General features: G+C 45.7%; 1 long non-coding RNA gene across 1 annotated transcript; it reads left to right on the plus strand.

Annotated features, from left to right (window-relative positions):
- The first annotated feature begins 730 nt into the window (after positions 1-730).
- LOC138925299 (uncharacterized) lies at positions 731-7,206 on the plus strand. Its single transcript, XR_011441234.1, has 5 exons — positions 731-833; positions 1,283-1,463; positions 2,616-2,966; positions 3,526-3,661; positions 6,207-7,206. It is a non-coding gene; the product is annotated as an uncharacterized lncRNA (long non-coding RNA).
- Positions 7,207-21,145: the final 13,939 nt, after the last annotated feature.

The raw sequence follows: 21,145 nt of genomic DNA on the forward strand, positions 1-21,145 counted from the left end.
TGGGAGGGATTTGGGGTGAAGATCAATGGAGCTTTCCTCAAAGTAGGAACACTTTCTACATGCAGAAGATTGGTCTGTAGCAGATTGGTCAAATTAACCATAGTATATCTATATAATACTATATAGCCATTAGAAACAATAGCGTAAAAGTATATTAACATGGAAATGTGCTCCAGATTAATTTTTTTAAATGTATGTGCATATATGTGTATATATTAGGCCTAGGCAAAAAAATATGAGAAGGTATATACCAAAATGTTAGCAGTGGAAATCTTAGGGAGGGAAGAATTACAAGCTTTTCCTTTCTCCTTTTGTTTCTATATTTTCTACAAGAATATGCAATTTTTTTAAAAGGTGGATATGGAAGGAGAGGAATGTGCCACTTCCAGGTCAAAAGAGTGGGGATTTGCTTGTTTGTGTTTATTTGTTGCTCCTGAACATATATGCCAAAAGGTGCCATCATCTGACCTTTGGTGCATCTCCTTTGGGGACCTAGTGTGTGGATTTTTTCTGGTAAAATTGAATAAAGTTTATCTCAAGGCTGTCCAATGAGTTAACTGGGCTGTTCCTGCAAACCCCTCCTTCCATCAAGGAGTTCAGATAAGGGAACTACTCAGAAGAGTCTGGAAGAAAGTGTTGGCAATACCGTGACCTGAAAGACCCTCTCTCGGTGTTGATGACCCAATAAAGGGAAAGACAGCCCCAGGCTTCTCTTTGAGAACACTCACTCACTGGGCTGCGTGCGTGTCTCTAATTGCCCACTGGCTCCAGCAAGCAGCCCTTCTCCCTCCCCACAGGCCATAACCCTGAGGAGGCAAAGCCTTCAGGCTCCAGTGAGTCAGCCCTGCTGGGGCCAGAGAAGAACCACACGAGGGGAGGGCAGCTGCTCGGGGGGACCTGCAGTCAAGCTGTGGGCAGCCAGGAGACGGGTACCTCTCCTGCAGGCCTTTTGTTTGGGGGGCTGAGAGTGAGGGCCAGGAGGGGAGGTAAAGGAAATGAAGAACCCTCTCGAAAGCAACAGAAGCGATTCTTCTCGTGTCTTTATAAAGACAAGTTCTTAAAAGGGAGATTTGTTTGACCGTGAGTCATCGCCAACATTTGATGGATATGATTCAGATGACCTTCCTGACAGCATATCCTGAAAGTGCGGGCTAAAGTTTCCTGATTGTTAGAAACCCTCAAAGAGTTCTAAAAGGCAGCATCGTCTGCTCGGCTTTTAATCACGTATATTTTTGGTCTCTGTGTTGATAGGTTGAAAGTAAATAGTGTGACTTCCTCACAGGTTTTCCTTGGGCTGCTTGGAATGCCCACTCTGAGGAAGCCTCCTTTCGTAACCCAGCCATCGTGCTGTGAGAAGTTGGGGCAATCTGGAGGGGTGTGGTCGGCAGCCCACCTGAGCTTCCAGCAGACAGGTGGCCTCAACTCCCGGCCTGAGGGTGAGCCCTCTGGGATATCCAGCCATGGTGAGCCTTCAGATGACCGAGCCAGCACAGAGATGCAGTCTCACCAGGGACACGAAGTGAGACTCACTCGGCTGAGTCCATTCAATCCACGGAAACATGAAACAGAGTCACAGGTTTTTGCTTTAAGCCACTAAGTTTTGGGGTGGTTTGTTAGGTGGCAATAGATGACCAGAACACCCAGAATCCTCTCTCCAAGTCCAAACCAGGTCCAAGCTGGGAATGGACCTCCCTCTTGGGGTAAAGTGTTCACTTCCTAATTATAGTTACTGTGAATAACCTGCTCGTTGTCAAGAGAGCTTTTTATGGGGGAGCCTTAAGTACATTCATCTAAGCTTTTATTACCTGAGATAGGAACTGGAAGTTCCGTTGGGATCTTTTCACGGAACAAACCAAAGTAAAATCCAAGAATACTTGGTACTCCATCGGTGACGTGCCCCCTGCTTACCTGCCTCATCCCCTGAGCTCTCTGGGTGGGTATGACACTGCCTCCTGGCCTCAGGGCCTCACCGACCATGGGCAGCTTTACTGCACCATGCTCTGCTCCCATCAGCCTTACCCGGAAACTCCACTCCTAGCTCAGTTCACCTACTCCGATCTTACTCATCCTTGGTGTAGTTTCAGACTTTGCATTCTCCTCTCAATGAGCTCTCTCTAAATGCTGCGCATTCATCTATCTAAGCTGGGAACACATTTTACTGGAGTTACTTGTTAATATCCAACTTCTCAAGAAGGATATAAGCCTCTGGGCGATGGGACAGTTTTTATCTATCATCTATCTATCTATCTATCTATCTATCATCTATCTATCTTTTTATTTATTTACTTATTTATTTACCTACTTACTTATTTAATTTGGGGTCTTATTTCTTTCGGAATCCTGAACATTAGGTCAGGCACTGATCAAGAAGTATTTGACGAGGTAAAAACAAGGAGGGTCAACGAAAATAAATAGGTTTTCAAAGAACTCCTTCCCTTTTATCTAGCCTCTCCCACCAATAGTTACTCCTTCTGCCAATAACAATCACAACAATAGCAAAAGCAAACACTAAGAAAGCATTTACTAAGTGTCAGGAACATTTCTAAGGGCTGTACATCCATAATGCACACAATCCTCATAGCCTTATGGATATTATTATCATCTCCACTTTACAGATGAGAAAACTGAGTAACTCGCCCAAGAACTCATGGTTTGTAAGGGGCAGAGCTGAGATTTGAACGCACACACTCTGGTTCCAAAGCCTGGGCTCCTCCTTTCCCTTTGGAACTGCCTCCCTGGAACTGCCCGCTGTGAGCTGGACTCCCTGGAAGTGCCGGGGTAGCCCCCCTGCTCTGCTCTACCTGCCCCGTCTGGGGCTAGCTGCTGGTAACTGCTGCCTCCCCACAGGGAGCCGAGGTTAATGAAAGAGGAAGAAAGGCAGATAAATAATTTACCACTTGAGCACTGAGAAGAGATTTCTTGGATTAAGAGTCAGGAAACTCAAAAGACACGATTTCGACAATAAGGTAATAAATGACACAATTACTGTCCAATTGGCTGCAGGCTCATTCCGGCTCTAAAGTCTGCATTTCCCCTGACGTGACTCCTGCTTCTGCCCCTCCAACGTAATCCCTGCACAAACAGAGGCAAATTTCCTCCCACCGTCTCTATCAAAACGAATTTGCTCGTAAAGCCTGAATTCTTTTTTTTTTTTTAAGGAGTGACTCTCCCAAGTTCTCAAGGGCATGTGTTGAGCTATGAGACTGGGAAAGGAGAGGGGGAGAGACGGAGAGATGAAAAGAGGGAGAAAGAACAGAAAGGCTTGAGGAGGTCAGCAGAGAGACAGACAGACAGAATCAGAGATAGATCAGAGACAGAGAGAGATGCAGAGATGTCTCGCGCTGTTTGACAGAACCTCGCGCTGAGCGGGGCGCCCCCTTCAGTGCGGTTCCCCGGAAACGTGGCTAAGCCGGCAATAGAGCTGTCAGGGAAGTCAGTCCACTGACCACCCAAATTCCAAAACAAAACAGAATCCCCATTTTCTTCCTGTCTGAAATGGGAATTGCTCTTCTTTTCTCTTGGCAGGGGCTGTCGGGAGCCAGCACTGAGTAGTGAGTGAGAGAGTGAGCTCTGAGGCTGCAGTGTCTGGCTTGGAGCTCTGGCTACATCTCTCATCAGCTGGGGGAGCCGGGCAGGTTTCTTTATCTCTCTGTGCTTCCAGGTGAGAAGAATAATAGCACCTACTTCAGGGTGGTGGTGACGAATATGCATAAAACCCTTAGAACAGTCCTGGCACGTTGGAAGTACTTGATAAATATCAGCTTAGAATAATCAGCCTTAGCAAAATATGTGAGACCTGGAGCTCGTCCCTTCTTTGATGAGGGCTGTGGAGCCAAGAGTCTGCAGGTCACTTCTCTCTACAGTCAGAGGTCACAGGCCAGAGAGAAGGGTCTCACCTGATGGGGCAGGAGCCGGGGGGATGAGCTGCTAAGGCTGAAGAGTCACCACTCGGACGATTTCCACCCATATAGCTAGTCATTCACTTATGAATCACAAATAGTTATTACCTTCTTCTTAGCAGGTCCCGTGCTGGGAGAAAAGGGTAGAGAAATGAGTAAGAAAAGTCTGTGCTCTTGAAACCATCACATAATAGGGAACAAGACGGACGTGTAGAATGAACACGAACACAATGGGTTACCAAGAAGATCTGGGTTCAAATCCAACGACCAACGAGCAATGTGACCTTGGGTTCATGACTTCTCTGAACTTCAGGTTCCTTTTCTGTAAAATGAAAATAACAATAATAATAGTAATAATATATAATTCAAAGGTTTTCTGAAGAGTAAATGATGTTTAACACAGAGCTTAGCACATAATGCATACTCAACAATGATAGCTTTAAAAGAACAGTGATATAATAGATAAAAGCAGGAGGAATAGAAAACACAATAGCTCTAAAAGAAATGGTGATATGAATAAAGATCTGAGGAGCCAGAGGAGGGGTGGGGATCAATCCAGCTGTGGAGTGGGAGAGGGGCTGAGCGGGAAAGCTGCAGAGAGGGGGATCTTGGGAACTGGTGTTTAAATGATTAGGAGTTATGAGGGGAGAAAGAACGGGGCATTCCCGGCAGAGGACGGGGCAGAAGTAAAGGCACAGAGAAAAGAAAGATGATGGCAGGTTCACAGTAGGGAACCCAGTGAGGGAGAGAGGTGAGGGTGGTCAGAGAGGATGGGAAAGGGAATCCAGACCAGGTCATCAGGAGACCTTTCCTGACAACATGTGGGGCTTAAACTTTGCCCTATAGGCCAATCCTTCCGAGATCTGTTCTGTAAGACACCCCCACGGGAAGATGTGAGCAGCCTGCGTGCACCCATTCTGCTCACCAATAGATCTGGGAAGAGCTGGGTGGAACTGAAGGGAGCTCTTGGGTCCCAGACTCTGCAGTGCCTTTAACATACTAACAAGTGTATACAGCATTTCCAAAAACAGTTTGTCTCACACCTCTAGTATTAATCCTGAGATATTCCATTAGGCAAACGCTGCAGTAAGAATGACAGTAGAGGCTGCATCTTGAGATCTGCATTTAAGTGGACTCACTAAACACTGTGAAGAATGGAAATTTGTAGAATGGATTGAGGGCAACAAGACTGAGGCAGTAGATCAGCACAGAGGCTAGTGAATGGTGCATGTGACAGATGGGGAGGGTGCAGGCAATGGCAGTGGGGAGAAGGGGCCAGCTCAGAGCAGCAGTAAAGAGCACGGACTCTGCAGTCGAACCACCTGGGTTGGAATCCTAGCTTTGCCCCTTACTAGCAAATGACCTTGGACAAATGACTCCACATTTCCATGCCTCAGTCTCCTCCTATAAAATGAGAGTCAGAACGTGCTCATGGGGGGTATTAGGAGGATTGAACGAGCTAATATTTATAAAGCACTTAGAAGAGGGTCTTTCACATACTAGCAGTGCAAAAGCACTTTGCTAATTAAAAGGAGAGGACAGGATAAAACTCTCAGAGGAGTCCTGTTGGAGCCACTCAGGAGTGCGCCGGCGGAGCTCAGCTCTACTCTGAGCCCACGCTGGTTGCTGCTCTCTTTCTTATGGTTCCCTTTGTTCCCTTTCTTCCCTCCTTGTTTTGTTTGCAGACCAGAGCAGTCATATCGCTTGACCGAGAAGCAAGGTGGGACTTTATTTGAACATTCAAATTACATGAATGAAAATAAAACAAAACAAAATGTTTAAAATAATAAGCACGTATATTAAAATTGTATATTAATGCAAAATATGTAATAAAGGGACATTCATATAAACGTCAATCTGCCACCTCTACACTCAGGAGCTGTGAGTGCTGTGGCACAGGGGTCTCTGTCCCCACCGGCTGCTCAGAGAGGCAGCAACTTGCAAAGCTGAGGGTGAATCTGGGGTTTAAAGGAAGCCATTTTTTTTATGATTTGTCTCCTAAATGCAAGCCAGCCTGGTCTGGCGCTCAGCTGGAGACAGAGATCCGTTTCTGGAAGAAACGCTGGAGCATCAGTCCTACTGCAGTCACCCTTACAAAGACTTTGAAAGGTAATTCTGATGATGGGTTATTTTTGTCGAACACTTCAGAACATCCCTGCCGTGTAGGTTGAAACTCTCTTGAAATGTAGAACTGAGATTATGACCTGGGTCTTCCTGACTCCAAAATCCTTGCTTTTTCCACCACATAGAGCCTTGTAGACAAGTGCTTGTGAGTCATCCACTTGTTAATTCCACACCTCTTTACAGGTGTTTGCAACATGCCAGGAAGCCTGCCAGATGCTGAGGAAAGAGCGTGGAACAAGGCTGACACGGTCCCTGTTCTCATGGGGCTTCCGGGCCCCAGGGAGGGTGCGGAGCGAGAATGAAGGCATGAAGGACAGCAGAAGGAGGCTCACCCACTCTCATCACTTACAGCACCGCTCTCACTCCTGGGTGACCTGGGAGCCAAGTTAGAGCCCTGGGTGTCAAGATCAAATCAAATCCAAACCAGGACTAGCTTTTGGAATGTGGGGTCTCAGAGAGCGTGGCTTAGCCCATTACCCTCCACCCTGGCTGCCCGTTAGAATCATCTGGGAAGTGTATTAGCTCAGGCCTTACCCCAGGTGAACATAATAAAAATCTCTGTTCAAGCTGAAGACTAAGAGGCCTGGAACGGACTCAAAGATGGAGAAGATGCTCTGCCTCCATACGTCTGCCCGTACACTACGGAAAAATGCCCAAGATCGTGGAGGCTGCAGAGTATGTGGGATGGAGCGTAAGCACACCAGCTCTGGAGATGGGCCGTCGGAGCTGGACCCGTAGCCCCGTTCCTTGCTGGTTGTGTCGGCTGGGATATATTTCACCTCTGAGAGGCTCAGTTTTCAATTAAGAGGATTACATAAGTTAGTAGATATAAACCTCTTAAAAGAGAAAAGAATACATAGCAAGTATTTAAGAAATGTTGGCTCTCACTATTTTTCTCCTTCTGAGAAAATCCTAACACGAAGCTTGCAGGAGCAGCCCTTGAACCGGGCTCTTGGTGCGTCCGTCTGCGGTTCAGCTCTTCTCAGATCGTTTGGGTCCCCTATTGTCCTGGTTTTCTAAACTACACATTCTGTACCCTAACGTCTCTCTCTCTTTTTTTTTTTTTTGAGTTGAGACGTATTTGACACCTAACTTGTTTAGTTTCAGGTGTACACCATGATGATTTGCTATTTGTGTATATTGTGAAATGATCACCACAATAAATCTAGTTAACATCTGTCAACACGTATAGTTACAAAACTTTTTTCTTGTGATGAAAACTTTGAAGATTTACTCTCTTAGCAACTCTCAAAAACACAATACAGTATCAGTAACTGTAGTCGCCATGCTGTACATCATGCCTAGGACTGACTTATTTCACAGCTGGAAGTTTGTTCTTTGTAACCCCCTTCACCCATTTCAAGCTGCTGCCCTGCCCCCACACCACCTCTGGCAACCACCCATCTGTTCTCCACATCCATGACCCTGGTGTTTTCATACATTCCATATATAAGTGAGATCATCTCATATTTGTCTTTCTCCATCTGACTTATCTCACTTAGCATAACGCCCCCCGAGTTCCATCCATGTTCTTGCAAATGGCAGGATTTCCTTCTTTTCCTAATGTCTCTTTTAATCGATGCTTTACTTATGCTTTAGGTATTGTGACAAATTAAAAATGGCTTCAAATTCTTTGCTACTCATCCTATTGAGAGGTAGAGTCTAATTTCTCTGCCCTTGAGTCTGGGCTGAGCTTAGTGTCTTGCTTGATCAATCGTATGCAGCAGAAATGATGTTCTAAAATTCTGAGATGGAGCGGTAGGAAGCCTTGGAGCCTCGGCCTGGGTGTCTTGGAGCAGTCACTCTGAGAAGCCAATTGTCTTCTGAGAGACACCTGGACAGCGCCCATCTGCCCCAACCCACGGCTGTCCTCTCAGCTGATTCCCCAGGCCTCCTGCGGAGCCGGGTGAGTTGCCCCTGCCGAGCCCGGCCTCAACTGAGATTCATGGGCACAAGAAATTAGTCAGGTTTAGGGTTTGTGGCGATAGATTAGGGGAACATGAACCTATAAACCCAGTGCAGGAGCAGCTTCTCTGGGGGAATGGGGCCACGCATGTAACATGACACGAGTGTCACAATGAAGAAACGACATGCGAAGCTGGGGAAAGGTGGCCTCGGTATTCTGCTGTCCACTTTTGTGCAGCTGCTCTAACTAGAGCTGAACCTCAAGATTCCTCTCATTGCTGTAAAGTTTGCTCCTGTGTTTTCTGCAGCTAAAAACATATTCCAGAAGAGGGATGCTGAGGATAACTGAGAGGCAGAGCTGATTCACAAAGCTGAGACTAAAAAAGGAAATGATTCATATGTTAAGGATGTGAAATTCCATTCAGCATGACTTTATGGAACATCTAGGAGGTGCCAGCCTAGGCACTAGAGACACACAGATGAAATCCCCGTGGGTGCATGTGTGGGGCGTAGGACCAAGAATTCCCTTCCATTATGTTAAGAGCTATCCCAGAGGTTATGTGCAGGGTTCCGTGGGGCACAAGAGAGGATATGTTCAACTTTATCCAAAGAGATCAGGACAGACTTCATGGAGGCGGTGAGGCTTGAGTGGAGTATTGAAAAATGAGTAGGAGTTCTCCAGAAAGGCACAGGAGAGGCAGCTGTAGCACAGTGGTTAATACACGCAATCTGGAAGCAAATTGCCTGTATCCCCCTCCTGGCTCTGTCACCGTCAGCTCTGTAAACTAGGACGAGTTACTCAACCTCTCTGAGCCTCAGTTTCACTTTTTTATAATAGGATCAACAACTGAGATGCCTTATAGGGTTGTTCTACTGGTTAAAAGAGTTAAAACATGTAAATCACTTAAAATAGTGTCTAGTACATTGCAAATATGCAGTAAATGTTGGCTCCAACAGAGAAAATAAATAGCACGTGCAAAGGTACAGAGGCAAGAAACAGCGCGGCAGAGGGGGTGAACTGTACCAGTCCACAGCGACTTGCATGAGGAGTCGGTGGGGGCACAGGGGTAGGGTGAGCTGCAAGCAGTGGGAGATGAAGCTGGAGATGGCAGTGGAGACTAGGTCCTGAAAAACCGTGCACGATGCATGGATTTCCTCTCCCAGAACGGTTATTCTTCACCATCTGTCTTTGGAAGGAAATATGAGTATCGCTGGTTGGGCAGTATATTTTTTTCAAAGCATTTTTAACATTATAAATACCTATTGTTTTGACAATGCAGACCACCATAAATAAAGGCAGGCAAAATTCTTGACACACAAGCTACTCTGTCTTCAGGGTACTCGTGACCTGCCACTTCAGAGAAAGGAGAGGATACGGGGCATATCTGAAACCCGGCAAGAATGAGACCTTTTAAAGCTGGGGGTGTGAGGAGCTGAGAACACTGTGGCAGCAATAGGGAGCCTTGAAGGGCTGAATTAGATGAGATTCGCGGTTGGCCTTACATTTCAAAGATGTGACTTTGGTGGTAGCTTGAAGGAAGCGCTGGGATGGGAAGAGAAGCTGGTGGATGCTGGAAGCAGATACATGAACAGGTGACTATCGAAACGGTCCAGGCTCAAGATTATTAAGGCTTTAATTAGGGGAGTGGCGATGGAGACGGAGAGGAGGGGACAGCCTTTGCGGTGGAACAGATGGATGAGGGATGTCGTAAAAACTTCCACTCTGCTGAGTCCTCTTGGATTCCCCTGCCTGTGACAGGGCCTTTGGCCCTCATTGTTAGCATCTTCTTGTCTTGTCTCCCAGCCCAGGCTGAACAGATTCATTCTTTGAACTCAGCTTCGTGAGTTCCCACACCGTGGCAGGCCTGTGCTGGGCAATTGAAGCACAGATGACGGTTGTTCTCTCCTGAGATTATCTCATTGCGTACAGTCAAAAGACCACAAATAAGCTTGACCCACTAACTTGTGGGTTTTTTCAGCTGAGAGCCAGAACCACAGGAAGGTCATTTCTTAAAACCCATAATCAGGCGGATTTCCCCCAGGCTGGCTTTGCAACCAGGTGCAGACCTGGTTTTTGAATCCTGCCTGACTTGAGAACACTGCCTTTGCTGTGAGGCAGAGACGTGAGGGGAGAGGAGGGCAGCCAAAACCATTCTGTCTTCTCACCCAAATCCCTGGGGATTAGACTCATCGTCGTGTCGTGATGGAGGCTTCTGACAGGAAAAGCCAAGATATAAATCCCCTCCATTGTAAAACCACGCGGGAGCTGAGCCAGCCCATGTTTGAGAGCCTCATTCACAAAATCTCCCTGATCTTCAGGAGCCTCACTGGCATCTTGATGCCTGTGGTTCCCACCTATAAAGCCACGGGACGGCCCCCTGGCGGCTGCTCTCTTCTTCCCAGGGGAGGAGGAAGAGGCCTGGTGGGTGCATCTGCTGACTCCAACTCTGAGCTCATCAGCAGAGGGTGCTTCTTGGAAATATGACGTCCTCTGATGCAATAAGCAATGCCTTTTGTCAAAACTTTTGTTTTCACAATGATTAAGACATCCATGTAATCGTGTCTTTAGCTGGCACAGGCCAAAGGTGAAAAGGAGGTTGGGCAGGGAGGGCACGGAAAAAGCACAGCAACGGTGCTGAATCTCCCTTTGTGAAAAGAGGAGGCACCCGTCTGGGCTCCTGGCAGAGTCTGGGAATCTGAGTGAGGCAGAGGCTTGGGGTGAGGGGTGGGGAGGGCCAGGTCAGGGCGGGGACATCATTTGCCTGTCACCTCCTGCCAATTCACGGAACTGAGTGGCTATCTAAGGAGAGACATCTTGGGGACAAACCAAAATCAACGCTACTGGACTGTCCCGACCCCAGTTCATCTGGAAATGAGTAGACAAAGAGAGAGACTCAGGCGCTGAGCCCTGCAGGGGGCCCAGGAGACGGGGTAGGAGCAAGAGAATTCGAAGGATGGGATAGGGGCCTGGGTAAACTTCCTGAACTAAAGAACATGGTGACAGGGGCTTGAGCACATCCAGTAAAGCAGCTGCAGAGGCACCAAGATGACTCGCAGACACCAGGATCTGATTCTAGATGCCCCACCACCTGGCGATCAAGGAACTGGAGGGCAGGACTTATCTCCCCACTTTACAGACAAGGAAACTGAGGCTCAGGGGGGGTGAAACAAGTCATCCGAGTTTGCACGACCAGTAAAAAACAGAGCCAGGATTAAATCCAGGATATGGGGCTCTAAATATTACGTGCATTCTGTTACGCCAAATGTCTCACAAATGTCTGAAGAGGGACGAGAATTCTGGCTCCCAGATTAAAAGACACATGTGCAGCAATTGAGCTAATCAGAGTGATGGGGAGGCAGCAACGGGAAAGGAGCTGGAGCGGAGCTGGGGAGGCACAAACAACGCAGAGGGGTCACAGGAAGGCAGGCATCTCCAAGGCATGCAGATGGGGTTGGGAGGGTAGTCTAGAAAGGAGACTGGATTTAGAGATGGGTTCCAACTCAGGGAGACGTCACAAGACTATTAAGATAGGCACGGATTTGCCTGTCAGCCAGGGGGACACTGGTTGTTCTCTGAAAGGCATTTGCCACCTCACCTGCTTCAGGGGAACACGCAAGGATGGCTACATAATTAGAGGATCCAGTACAATATGAAAATGGCGGAGGGGGCAGGAAGTGTTGTTAAAGGTATTAGAATGTAACACTTTTCCCGTCTTCAGTTGTCGTTCTCTCTCCATCTGTCATGGTATTTTTATTGGCTGTTTAGTGTCGCCCTCCCCCGGGTGTGGGGATTCTCACCAGGTGAGTGCACCCTCACAGCCTCCTTAGGCCTGCTCTGCAGCTTGTCAGGTGTGCAAGCAGCCCACCAGGTGCAGGGTTCCCCGTCCCATCACCAACACACAGTGCCCAGGCTGGGGGCAAGAGAGTCCTTCTCCCCATCCGACAGGACCACCACCCCAACTCCCAGTGCATGGCTTATGCCCAAGGGATTGCAACCTGTGCCCCAGGATGCACTCGGTACTGGGACGGGGGCAGCCAAGGGGGCAGCCAGCCTGTCAGGAGTGGAGGCCACCATGTTCGCCTCAACTCAGATCCTACTGTGCTTGCACCCAGGCCCTTCTGAGGCAGAAGGCAGCTGCAGTCACTGGGCAGGAGAGGGGAGAGGGGGCCGGGGGAGTGGGCTACGGAGAACACACCCTGGGGAGGCAGCAGGAGCAGGATGGACGTGACCTGAGACTCCAGGTCCCTGGAGCAGGCTCTGTTGTCTCATGGGTTTGATTGACAAAACACAACATCAAAGACAAAATTGATTAGAATTTCAAGATGGCGACCACAGAACAGTAAACCCCAGGAGCAGGGGTCTTCTGAGGGCAGGGTCCCAGTTGCATGCCTGTGAAACCAGCCCTGAGAACATGCAGGCTCCAACAGCAGTGGTCAAGCTACAAATAACACCGGACATCTGAGGAGTGCCCCCAATCCCTCAAGCCTTCTAACTTTCTACCTCCAGTGTCCACAGGGCTTCCAGCATCTCCTTGGATGTGCTAACAATTTCCTCCTGTTGTCGCTGGTGCTGTCCTCCACACTGCAGCCTCTAGTGCTGCTGCTGCTACTGTCGCCGCCTCCCTTCCCAGGGCAGGTAAGGGCTCTCTCCCTGCAGGTGTTTGTGTGTCACTTACTGTGTTCTGGAAAGTGTGGCCTGGCTCTTTCCATTTCTCCTACACCCTGTATTGCAGAATTTGGGGAAAGTCTATAGGAGCTAATGTGACTACGTAATTAACTTATAATCTGTATTGGCCATGAAAGGGGGTGAAATTAATAATTACACTAGGACAACAGGGGTAAATGAGGCTGTTTCAGGCAAACCAGGACCTATGGCCATCCCACTTGGGACTGAGTGGGAAGACATTTGGTTGGTCTTATACGGTGCCTCACACTTAAAGATTCTGATCCTCTCACCTCAAGCCAGCTCCTTAGCGTGAAACCCAAGCATCTCAATCCTCTCCCCTCCTAGGGTGGCTTCCCAGCCGTTCCAAGGGCAAGGTCAGCCTTCCCTGCCCCACTGCTACTCCTGAACATCCCTAATCTCAGTGTGGTGTCTGTGAACCTAAGTGACAGTTGTGAAGTTCCCTATACTTTTCTCCGCCAGGAAGCCTACTCAAATTTGACTGCTAGTGAGCTGTCTTGGGATTCTCAGATCTGGAGTGGGAATGGGATGGCAACAAAGCTGTCTCTTGTGTCCTTGCTGAGTCTGTAAGTGGACCGACTTTTCTGTACTTTCCTACAGCTCTCAGGAAGCATTGAACACCCAACGCCACACCTCGGTGTTTGCTGACGCTCTTTCAGAGGCGCCGGAGGATGGATGTCACTGGCTGAGAAATCTTAATTGCCCTTAAATAGCATATTTCAGAGTTCAGAAGGGGTTTTATTAATGATTTCATTCTAAAGGTAGAGTTCGCTATCGCTTGACCTTTGCTGTAAAGGTAATTGCTCAGCCCAAACTGTTCCTCTAAGAGGGTGACATCACCCTCGCCCTTTCTGAGGAGACTCTCAATGCAGGAGGTCTCCTTCCCACTGCTCGGCCCCCTTCTTTCCTCCATACCGTCCCTCTTCCCTCCACTTTCTGTGGTCACAGAAAATCAACTCACTGGGTTTCCCATTTGACACCTGAACTAATTTTTATCTTCATATTATTTCTCTTGAACAAGAAACACCTTTTTGAAGAGTTCTATTTATGCCATGAAATACAAGTATAACCTTTTTAGTTCCTTCTGGAAAAAAGAAAGAAATACTTCAAGGGGGTGTGACTTCAGCAGTATCAGCCCTCAACACGTGGGAAATCGATGGATCAGAAACGAGGGGAGGGTCCCCCAAATCTTCCCTTACAATCGGATAATAACAGAAGGTCTGGTCTTAAACTCTCAACATCTAAATAATATAGTACCCCGATTCTTGACACAAATCAGATAGTAAAGACGTTTTTCATCATTTAATAATTTTGTTTGAAAGTTTACCATCCAAACAACTATGTTCTCACCTTTCTCTCCACCAATCCCAGCCTCCTTACTTTACCTATTTTTTTCCTTTTTTTAATTAGGCTAGGATCCACAGAGCAGAGGCGAAGTCTTCTGATCAATCATTCTTTGAGAGTTCTGAGGCTTCCAGCCAGCCTCTCCAATAACACAGTCACCATACATTTGTTCATTAAAATAAATGTCTGGCTGTATGTGTTATGGGCTGAACTGTGTCCCTTCGAACTTGATAAGTTGAAGCCCTAACCCCAGCACCTCAGAATGTGACCGTTGTTGAACGAGGAGAACACGTTGTGAGACACGGGTTGTTAGGTGACATCATCATTGTGTGAACATCGTAGAGTGTACTTACACAAACCCAGATCTATAGCCCACTACACACCTGGCTGTATGGGACGAATCTTATGGGACCACTGTCGTATCTGCGGTCTGTCTTTGACTTAAATGTCGTTATGTGGCACATCACTGTAACTAGAGATAGGGCCTTTAAAGAGGTAATTGAGTTACAACGTGGACATTAGGATGGGCTCTAATTTAATATGACTGGTGTTCTTATATAAGAAGAGGAGATTAGGACACAGACACACATGGTGGGAATATTATGTAAAGACAAAAAGGAGAAGCTGACCATCTACAAGGCAAGGAGAGAAGCCTCAGAAGAAACCCACCCTGCCAGCGCCTTTATCTTAGACTTGCAGCCTCCAGAATCATGAGAGAACAAATTTCGGTTGTTTAAACCACCAGCCCTGAGTAGTTTGTCATGCAGCCCTAGCAAACCAATAAAATAAGTTTACTTTACATTCAATTTACTGCTCTTTTAAAGTCTTTTTGTGTTTTTAAAATCAACTTGATTGAAGGATAATTTACATACATTAAAATGCATCTTATTTTAAATGTGTGGTTCCATGAAGTTTGACGAATGTAAACACCCGTGTAAACACAGCACAATCAAAATATAAAACCTTTCCTGCAATCCGAAAAATTCTTCCATGCCCCTTTGCAGTCAGTCCCCGCTCCCAGCTGCAGGCAAAAACTGGTCTGCTTTCTGTTTCAAAAGATTGATTTTGCCTGTTCTAGAATTGCATGAGTAGAATCAGACACTATGTACTCCTGGGTGTCTACTTTCTTTCACTTACCATAACGTGAATTATGAGATTCATTCATATTATTGCCTATGTCAGTAGTTTGTTTCCTTTCGTTGCTGAATTGCATCCCATCGTATGCATAACCACAATTAGTTTACTCATTCACCTGTTGATGGACGGTTGGGTTGTCCCAGTTTTGAGCTGTTATGGATAAAGCTGCTGTGAACATTTGTGTACAAGTCTTTGTGTGGATATCCATTTTTACTCCTCTTCAGTAAATACCTAGGAGTAGAATTGCTGTGCTGTATGTTAAGTGTATGCTTAATTGGTTAAAGAAAGAAAAGAAAAGAAAAGCAAAAGAAAAAAGAAAAAAGCCTGTTAAACTTCTTTTTCAAATTGCTTTACTTTCCCACCAATTTCACTTTCTTAAATCACAAATTTACCATTTTACTTTCCTACCAATAATGAATGAGAGTTCCAATTGTTCTATATCCCTGTCAACCCTTGGTATTGTCAGTTTTTAAAAATTTTAGCCATTCTAACTGGTGTATGGTAGTCTCTTATTGTGATTTTACTCTCAGATTTCTGGGATGACTAACGATGCCAAGCTTCTTTTCATGTGCTTACTGAACACTTGTAGAACTTCTTTGGAGATATGTCTGGTTAAACATTTTGCCCATTTTTAATTGGGTTATTTATCATTGAATTGTAAGTGTTCTTTATATATTCTGGATACAAGTCTCTTGTCTGATATACGTACTGAGATTAGTTTTCTTCATCTCTGACTCAGCTTTTCATTTTCCTGAAGGTGCCTTTTATGAGCAGAAGCTTTTAACTTTAATAATATCCGTATTTATCAATTTTTCCCTTTAATAACTAATAATTTTTGTGTTCAAGGAAATCCCAAGGTTGCAAAAATTTTCTCCTATGTTTTCCTCTAAAAGTTTTGTAGTTTTAACTTTTACATGTAGGTAGAAGTTTAATTTTAAGTTTTTCTGTGTGTACGGTACGAGGTAAGGGTCAGCGTTCTTTCTGTGCGTTCACAAGGGCGCTCAGTTGTTCCGGCACTGTTAGCTGTAAAGACTCTTCTCCCACTGAATTTCCTTGGGATCTTTGACAACAATTTTTTACTATATTTATGTGGGTCTGTTTCTGGAGTCTCTACTGTTCCCTTGCTCTCTGCGTCTATGCTATGTCAATGCCACACTGCTTTAACTACTGTAGCTTTAGAGTAAGACTTCAGGTCCAATTTTGTTCTTCTATTTCAAAATTGTTTTGGCCAGTCTAGGTCCTTTACGTTTCCATATAAATTTTAGAATCGCCTTGTCAGTTTCCCAAAAATCGGCTAGGATTTTGATTGAGATTGTGTTAATCTATGGGTCAATTTGGGGAGAATGGGCGTTTAACAATAATGAGTCTTCTCATGTATGAACCCATGTTTTCTTTCTAATTATTTAGGTGTTTAATCCCTCAGGAACGTATTTTAGTTTTCACTGTGCAAGTCTTGTACGTATTTTGTGAAATTTACCCGTAAGTGTTCAATATTGGTGGATGTTGTTATAAATGATACTTTTAAAATTTTGTTTCCTAATTGTTTGTTGCTAAGCACATAGAATTACATTTGAGTTTTATATATTAACATTGTTTCCTAAAGCCTTGATAAAACCCCTATTAGTTTCAGTAGCTCTCTTGTAGATTCTTAGAATTTGCTACGCACACAAATATGTCATCTGTGAATAAAAATAGTTTTACTACTTCCTTTCCAATCTATATAACCTGTACATCTTTTTATTGCCTTATTGCACATGCTAGGATCTCCATGACAATGTTGAATAGAAATGATGAGAACAGACATCCTTCCCTTGTTCCTGTTCTGAGCATCAAAGCATTCACTGTCTCAACGTAACTTTGATGGCAGCCTAAGGTCTTCCACATATGCCCTTTATCAGGTTGAGGAATTTCCCATCTATTCATAGTTTGTTTATGGCTTCTATTACAAATAAGTGTTGACTTTTGTCATATGCTTTTTTTAAAAAAACATCCATTGAAATTATCAAGTTTTTTTACCTTTTGTTGGCTAATGTGGTGAATAAAATTGATTGATTTTCAAATGCGGAGCCAAATTTGACGTCCGGGATAAACCCGGCTCCTCTCAGCAGCTCCAGATGAGCCCTGTGCTGTCTGTTGGAGGAGCCAGCGAAGCTGAGCGGAGCCTCTTCCTCCGAAGCCTAAGCACAGCCCTGCGGGGGCCTTCTCAGAGGGCTGAGGACCGCCCACGCAGGGTCAATCTCTGGGCAACTAGTTTCTGGCTGTCCCATCTCCACCTTCTATCCTCCCGGCCCTGGTCCTCACGGTCCTTTCACAAAATCATGGTTTCTCAGAGCTGCAAAAATCTCAGCAATCATTTAATATCACTTCCAGCCAGTGCATGAATCCTTGCTCTAGTACTTCTGCTCAATGATCCTTCCTCCCAGGCTTGAAGTCACTTGAAACGGGGAAGCTGGTACCTCTTGCTTCCTCAGATGCAAAGGAGCTCAGAGCATCAAGTAGATCAAGGAGAGACCCTGCTGTAGTCAGGGCTTGAGGTGCCCTGCGCAGTACGGAAAGGCCGCAACCCACAGTCTAGTCTGTTTCAACGTCCTTCTTGTTAAGCTGCGTTCTGCAAACTCTCATGGACATATTCTCAGGATTCCATGAGTTACTTATGGAGAAATTTTTAAAAGTTTATTTCAATAGCACTCTAAAAACAACAAAAAAAGTAATATATAGGTATATTCTGGATGATTTCCATGACCCCAGAGTGTCTGTAACTTAGTCCTGCCACACACTTTCAATGCCCGTGTTCACTTTGTGTCTATAATTTTGGTCTATTTGAGGGACTATTATTGGTTAAGAACGAGGACACTGGATCAGGGTGTCTGGGTTAGAATTCGAGATCAGCAACTCAAACTCAAAAGTGACTTTGGGCAAATTATGTTGTCTTTCTGTGCCTTAGTTTCCTCATATGTCAAATGAAGATAATTGAAGTACCTCATTCACAGCATTGTTGTGAGGATGAAATGAGTTAATATATTAGAACATGCCCGTCACGAGTAAGTGCTATATAAATGTTTGATAGTATCGTTAAATAGTACGAGTTTAATTATTTCCAGCTGTTAACAGAAGCAGGAAGAGTTAATATGTTCCTTAATCATTATGTAGGAAGTGAAGACTGATGATCACAGCACACTGTACAAAGGGCTCCTAGCACTTGAGGGACATAAAGGAGTAAGAGAATGAAGCAGTTCCATGGCGCGTGTCCTGTAAACATACTCCATAACACAGAGAGTGGCAATTTAGTTTTAGCAAAATGATATTATTGTTCATACTAATGTTTATTTAAATTTTACAACTTCTCTAGTTTGTTTATATTCAATTTTAAATTGGTTTTTTATTTATGTGTCATGAGGATTAGAAGCATATGAAGTCTACGTTTAATTTCATGTTGTGCATATTTAAATAACATGCTACTAAAAACAATTTGTCAACACTGAAAGTCCATGAGATAACTTTTCCCTTTAAAGTAGGTCCATCCGTGACTTCAATTTGAGAAGTACTGATAGCGCGAGGCCCATCCTTTCCCTGAGGAAGCACTACCCCAGGTGGTAGCTGTAAGTGGGCAAGATATAAAACGGCCACTTCAAGTCTAAGGCCAGCCACGAGGAGGGCAGTGAGGGCCATTTGGAAGCTCTGAAGCAGGTGGCTCCATCACCAGATTTGGGGTCCAAGGTATGAAATTGGGACAAGGTACATTTAGAAGAGACTAAGTATCCATGACAGAAGAAAAATGAAGAGTCAGAGTGGATAAGGTGATGCAGAACTAACAAACGTTTGAGTTTCTTTAAGTGCCAGGCACGATCTCCATAACAATTCTGTAAATTGTTGGCCTTATTCTCCACTTTTCAGATGAGAAGAATGAGGTTCAGAGAAGCTAACAACTTGCCTACGGTCACAGAGCTAGAAAGTAGCAGGGCCAAGGGCTGCACTCAGTCAGCCTGACTCTGAAGCTGATCGTTTTGCATGATGGCTTTGCTCCTGAAAGCCAGAGGCAAGTTCTGAGATGAAGACCTGTGGCCAGAACTCTTGCCCGGGAATTCCAGAATGCAAGCCGTCTTGGAAGGGCGAGCCCAGAAGGGCCTCTCTGTGAGTGTTCCTTGGCTCGCATACACAGAGGGAAGAGGCCTGATGGTGAACGTTATGTGTCAACTTGGCTGGGCTGTGTTGCCCAGATAGCTGGTTAAACATGATTCCTGGGTGTGTCTGTGAGGATGTTTCCAGAAGACATCAGCATTTGAATTGGTGGGCTGAGGAAAGCAGATGGCCCTTCCCAATGAGGGTGGGCATCATCCAATTTATGGAGAACCTGAACAGAACAAAAAGGCAGAGGAAGGTCAAATTAGCTCTGTTTGGGCTGGGACGTCTGTCTTCTTCTCAGCCCTTCAGACTCACCTGGGTATCCACACCATCCTCTCCAGCTCTCAGGCCGCCTAGCTGCGCCAGTAGCTTTCCTGGATCTCCAACTTGCAGATGACAGATCGTGGGACTTCTCAGCCTCCGTAACTGCATGAGCCGTGCCTCGTTATAAAACAGTCTCTTCCTAGAGACGTATAAATATGTATCTCATTGGTTCTGCTTCTCTGGAGAACTCTGCCTATGCAGTTGCCCGCTGGCCGCGGCGGCTGGGGGGCTGGCTCTCAGCCCTCGGACAATTCTACTTAAGCTCAGGCTGCAGGAGCATTTCTATAAGGAGCTTCTTTCTTTCCTTGACCCAACTACGTTAAGGAAGAACCACTGGCCATTAATTTTCACAAGTGGGTCCGTGACCTCACATCCTCATAGGCCCAAACATGCCTGGGAAAAACAGGCTTCCTTCCTCAGTTTACATGTCATTTTCTCAGAGGAAGAGGAGGTGTCTTACTGCTGGGAGAATCCTTGGCTCCCAGAACAGAGGGTGTGCTGGAAAGAAAGCACACAGACCCATGCCTACTGCTTCCTCCAATGAAGGTTTTGCTTTGTATTTTTCTTGTTTTTCTCCATTAGAAAACTACATGCTAAACATTTCATCATCAAACATTCACACGGTGAGTTACTCCCAAGCCCTTAACTTTGAGAAAGCCCAGTCTCTAAATAGAGGCCGCTTTCGTGTGAATGTTGTCGATTCTCACCCCCCTTCTGCTGCAGTGTTCCCTAGGGGCTCCCAGAGACCCTGGAGAGCCTGGTCCCTCCCAGTCTGGGCTCCCATGCTTCCTCCATGAGGCAGGCTCAGGGGCACTCAACGGCTCTCCCACTGGCTTCCCCTTCTTGCTAAGGTCAGATGTGGTTTTTGCAGAGTGCAATTAACATAAGTATTTTTAAGTTATTGGCAGTTTAGAAAAGCTTCTTTCAGCTTTGCAACTCACTTTAGGGAACATCACGTAAATTCTTAGAATTGTCAAATTTAGGAAAAACTTTACCAAGTTGTAAGATTTGGAGGAGCTTCCGGAGACCAGCTTCTAGCTTATACACATTCCAAACCTCTTTTCTCCTCCCTTGCCGCATACTTCTGGTGTGAAGCCACAGGAAGCGTTCATGTCACAGTATGTTATACTCAACATGATACAACCTTGCCCCTTCTTGTCATGGCACCAGATGAGTCAGCACAGAAGACAATAGGAATATTCTCAGAAGCTATCTCAATTCCAGGATGGCTGATCATAACTGTATAGGGAAGTGATCTCCATCCACATGAATACGTACCACCAATCCCAAATTCACTGTGGCCCCAATTCGACTTCCCCTTAGGCTCTCCAAAACGCGCATGGCCGTACCAACACCACTCGACACGCAGGGGAGCGTGAGAGAGTGGTCTTCACTAAGTACATGGAAATGTAACCTATTGCAAATGTTACACGACGTGGGACCACATGAACTCATTACCAGAGTTCTCCTCAGAGACTCAGAGGGGACGATGCGAATGAGTCTTGAAGCTCCAGCTCTGTTAGTGTCTCTGCCTTGCGTTTTGGGTGGATGAACTTGTTATGGTTCACGACCCATTTTTGTTCAGTGTTCCCAGTGTTTTTGTTTT

Source organism: Equus caballus, chromosome 7 (genome assembly GCF_041296265.1).
Source record: "Equus caballus isolate H_3958 breed thoroughbred chromosome 7, TB-T2T, whole genome shotgun sequence".
NCBI lineage: Eukaryota > Metazoa > Chordata > Mammalia > Perissodactyla > Equidae > Equus > Equus caballus.